Genomic DNA, 5,491 nt, shown 5'->3' with positions numbered 1-5,491 from the left:
CAAGAGGATTGCTGAAGAGGTTTTTCAATTTCTTCCCTTGAGGTTAGAATAAAGTCTTATTCCTAAATATACTATAATGTCATTATAATTTCTTAAAATTTCCAGGTCTTTGAAAATACTTATGTTCATTACTAATATAATATGCCACATTACTACTAAGAACAAGAAGAGGAAAAACAAAAAAAATATGATTATGTAAATAGATGCAGAAAAACCTCATTACAAGATATAGCATACATTTTTGTTTTTTAAAAATAACAACCAAGACCCGGCATCATGTGAAATTGGAATAAAGTAGTGGCCTTTCTAATAAGATCAGAAATATAGCAATGATAATCACTGACATCCAACTATATATCTATGTCTATGTCTATCTATGTTTATATTTATATATCTATATATTTGTCATAGGGCTAAAATGGTAGTTATAGCAATAAAACCAGAAAATAAAACTGAGAAATAAGCCTGGGGAAAGAGAAAATCAAATGACTTTTTTGGGGAGATAATAGAATACTTTACTTAGAAAACCCTAAAGAGTCAACTGAAAAAATTAATTGAAACAATAATTTCATCAAAGTAGCAGGATGTGAAATAAATCTGTGTAAATCATCAACATCTCTTTAATTGCCAACAAAACCCATCAGGATTAAGCAGAACCAGGAGAACAATTGAATAACAACATTGTAAAGATAAATATTCCGCTTCATTGTAGTTTTTTTTTTTGTTGCTGTCTCACTTCATCACCACCACCATCATCACTATCATCGTCATCGTTATTATATGATTTCTTTTGAAACCATTTAAGTTTCTGATTAATTTTATTTATTTATTTATTTATTTTTTGGTGAGGCAATTGGAGTTAAGTGACTTGCCTAGGGTCACACAGCTAGTAAGTGTTAAGTGTCTGATCCCAGATTTGAACTCAGGTCCTCCTGACTCCAGAGCCAGTGCTCTATCCACTGTGCCACCTAGCTGCTCCTCTGATTAATTTTAAATCCTAGGCAATTCCATTTTTTTTTTTTTGGTATGAACCTCTAGGGTCCCAGAGTATAGAAACTTCCTCTACTGATGGTAATTGGAAATTCCTCTGTGACTTCTATCAGGAAACTGATCAATTGACTAATATATTTTAAGCAATTACTATATGCCAGGCAATCTGCTGATTGCTAAAAACATGAAGAAAAAACAAAAAATAATCTCTGTCCTCAAGGAACTTGTATTCTAAAAGGGAGAGGTAGGATATATGAATTAATACATAAAAAGTAAATACAGAGAAGATGGAAGGTAGCCACAAAGGCACAAGCACTAGTAGCTATAGGTTCTAAAAGAGACCTCCTAGAGAACATAGTGCTTGGGCTAAGAGGAAGGCTGGGTTTCTTAAAGTCAGTGTTGAAGAAGGAGAGCATTCCAGTGATAGTGGGTAGATGTGAGCATTGTGTGAGAGGAACAAGTCAGCAAGTCAGTATGTCTGTATTGTAGAATTCGTGGAGGGGAGAAACACATTAAAAAAAGTAGGCTAGGGAAAGGCTAGGTTTTAAGGGACTTTAAAATGTCAAATAAAGATGTTTATATTGGGTCCTAGAGGCAATAGGAAGTCATTAGAGTTTTTAAATAATAGGGTGATGTGGTCAGACCTATGCTTTTAGAAAAATAACCTTGGAAGTCGTGTGGAAGATATTTTAGAAGAAGAGAGATTTGAGACAGGGAGTACAGTTGGGACAGGGAGTCTATTACAATAGTCTAGGTGAGAGGTGAAGTGGTCCTTCTTGAACTAGAGTAGTGGCTATGAGTAGAGGGTAGGGGACATATTTGGGAGATTTTGTAGAGAAAAAATAGTAAGATTTTGCAATGGATTGGATGTGAGGGGTGAGAGAGAACAATTGGGGATGACACCATCTGGAAGAATGATTGTGGCCCAGATAGTAATAAAGAAATTGAGAGGAAGGTTGGGTTTCAAAGGAAAGATCATGAACACTGTTTTGGATATGATGAATTCAGGATATGTGTAGGACATCTTGTTCAAAATGTCCAAAAGAAAGTTGGTGATATGGGAATAAAGTTCAGAAGCGAGACTAGGTATGGGAATCATTTGCATAGTTACTCAGACAATAGAAAACAAGCATTTGTTAGGTGTTTGCTAGGTGTCAAGCACTGCAGATAAAAATATACGCAAAAAATAAAGACAGGGGGTGGCTAGGTGGTGCAGTGGATAAAGCACCGGCCCTGGATTCAGGAGTTCCTGAGTTCAAGTCCGGCCTCAGACACTTGACACTTACTGGCTGTGTGACCCTGGGCAAGTCACTTAACCCCATTGCCCCATAAAAAAAAAAAAAAGAAAAAGAAAAAAAAAATAAAGACAGGTCTTGACCTTAAGAAGCTTACATTCCAAAGGGGGAATTCAACACATAAACAGAAGCTAAAAAGCAGGGCACGTGGCAAAGTTGATAGAAGCAAAAGTGGGAGAGGATTGAAACATGGAGGGCCTTGTCCATGGAGGTCCCAGAATTTGCCAATAAGAGAGGGGGCTGGGCATGGATGAAGGATGATAATTTAAGGCATGGGAGCTGATGAGTTTACCAAGTGGAAGAGGAAAGAGAGAAAGAGAGAGAGAGAGAGAGAGAGAGAGAGAGAGAGAGAGAGAGAGAGAGAGAGAGAGAGAGAGACTTGAGGGATACCCATTGTTAGCAGGCTTGATATGGATAAAGATCTAGCAAAAGAGGATAAAGAGGAGTAAGTCATGTAGGGTGGAAGAAGGGAGACACATAGCAAGCAGTCATGAAAACCTTGAAAACTATCACAGAGGAAAGAGAATCCAGGAATAGAAAACAGTTGAAATAACACCTAAAAATGTAGAATCTTGTTAGAAACAAAGCAAAGTGATGGATTTTGTCTTTTCCTGACAGGCTAAGCCCCATTGAGCCCCAAATTAAATTAAATAAATACTTCTCTATGGATGCACTTATGGTAGATGTCATGGGACCACCTGAGGCAGCATCTTGAGACCTCCTTCCTTCTGCTGATTGCTTCCCCATAATAAGAATTAGTATAACTATGCACCACAGTTACCTTGACTTCTGTTGCTTCAGAATATACCCAGAGGCTAATAAGCAATTGGCATGCATAATAAGAACAAGTGCTTAAATGATTACTTTCTCCATACCTATAAATTCACAGGTGTCAGTAGGTATGTAGCAGCAATCACTTGTAACTGGAGATTTGCTTGTCAGTCAACACTCTGTGTCTCTCTGGCAGGAGGCTGCATTAAGAAAAGTCATTGAATAACCTGGGAGAATTCTCAGTTGAAACAAACCAACCCAGAGAAAATGGAGCCCCAAGACACAAAGTACCTTCCCTCTGTTAATCACTTCCTATCTATATATCTATCCATATCCATATCCATATCCATATCCATATCCATATCCATATCCATATCCATATCCATATCCATATCCATATCCATATCCACACCCATATTATCTATATCTGTATCTATATCCATATGCATAATATCCATATCCATATCTTTATCTATACCTATATCTACATTTACATCTATATCTATATCCATATCTATATCTAGCTTGTTTGTATATATTTGTTTATTTGTTGTCTCAGCCAATAGATTGTGAGCTCCTTAAGGGCAGGGACTGTCTTTTGCCTCTTTTTGTAACCTCATACTGGAACATGGTAGACACTTAATGAATGTTTATTGATTGATTAATAAAAAAGGACATTTTACATCAAAAAATAAATCCATGCTAAAATCAGTACTAAAAGTTGAAAACACTCAATATGGATCTTTGGGGTGGGGGTATTCAAGGTTTTTCTGCCATCAAAGGTTTTTTTTAAGGGGCAGAGAAATTTAGTAAATTTATTGCTATTTTCAATATTGGTCCATTCTTGCTCAATCCTTCTCTCTCATTCTTCTTGTTGCTCTTTTACAACTTCTCTTTTCTAATCATTGAGAAGTTTTGATACACTATTTAAAAAAAAGATAGTTAAAAAGGGTCAAACTTATTTTCATACTTGCTGATGACCAACTTCTAAGTCTTTTCTCCAAGGCAGCTGAAAAAGGTACCGGGTCTCTTTCCATCAGTGGCTGCAATTTTAGGGCTTGAATCTTTTCTCTGCCCTAATGAATGTATAACACTACAGGAGATTAAATAAACATTTCTTTCTCAGGCATAGAAGAAAGTAAATTTAAAAACAATATAATTATATAAGTAGAAGAGCCACAGATATTCAACCTTGAGTAGCACATTAGAAATTTTTAGAAATGAAAACTTCTGTGACTAACCTGTGGGAAAAAGGATATTTAGACTTGGTCAATGAAATGAACTTTGAAATACTTGCCACACAGGGAGAAGATGCAGGACTTACTGGCTCCTCTGCTTTCTCCTAGACTGTCAGCCCATCAAGTTTGCTTTTATGTGATAGCCAATATGCAAATATTCTTGGTGGTGTTGTCTTTCCTCTCAGATTAAAAAATTGGGATGCAGGTGAAGAGATTGTCAAATTGTCCTCTACTCCTCTACGAGTACACATATCCTATTTTCCAACTAAGGAGGAGTAGGCACTGTTTCCCAAACACACCCTCTGTTTCTTTGTGCATTCTCTTCCTTTGGCACGGAATGTGGACTTTTCTTTATCTGTCACTCTTCTTTCTCAACTTCTTGTAACCCTCCCAATCCCATAAGATCAGCTCAAATAATTGAAATGTCAGTTCCCTTGTGAAAGCTTTCCTAATTCCTCCTTGTGATTGAGTCATGTTTTGGTCATATCTGACTCTTTGTGGCCTCATTTGGGAGTTTTCTTGGCAAAGATGCTGGAGTGGTTTGCCATTTCCTTCTTCAACTCATTTTCCAGACAAGAAACTGAGGCAAACAAGGTTAAGTGAGTTGCCCAGGGTCACACAGCTAATAAATGTCTGAGACTAGATTTGAATTCACAAAGATGAGTCTTCTTGATTCCAGGCCTAGTCCTCTATCCACTGAACCACCTAGATGCCCTCTGATTCCTCCAATCAGATGTAATTTCCTTTTCTTCCCAATGCACATACCATATTAGATGAATCCCTCTCAAAGCACTTATTAAATCTTGTCTTATATTTCAGTCATTTGCATACCTCTTGGGGAGGCAGAAGAATTTTGAGGATATATTATGGTATAGTTATTAGGTATAAAATCAGAAGACATGGGTTCACATTGTTACACTATTGTTACCAACTATCCAGAAGACCATGACCAAGTCACTTACTTTATCTCTCTGGGCCTCAGTTTCCTCCTTCATCAAATGGATATTATAATCATTGAATTACCTACCTCACAAGATTATTGTGGGGAATCCAGTGAAATAATATATGTAAAACATTTTGTAAAGTTTGAAGTACTATAAAATACAAGCTCTTATCATCCTGACTACTCAGTTGTATGTTACATGAGGACTGGGAAAATGTATTGTTCATCTCTGCATCTCTTCTTCATTAATTAGC

The sequence above is a fragment of the Dromiciops gliroides genome, chromosome 4 (assembly GCF_019393635.1).
Source record: "Dromiciops gliroides isolate mDroGli1 chromosome 4, mDroGli1.pri, whole genome shotgun sequence".
In the NCBI taxonomy this organism is placed as follows: domain Eukaryota; kingdom Metazoa; phylum Chordata; class Mammalia; order Microbiotheria; family Microbiotheriidae; genus Dromiciops; species Dromiciops gliroides.
Note: the sequence above shows the minus strand (reverse complement) of the source record.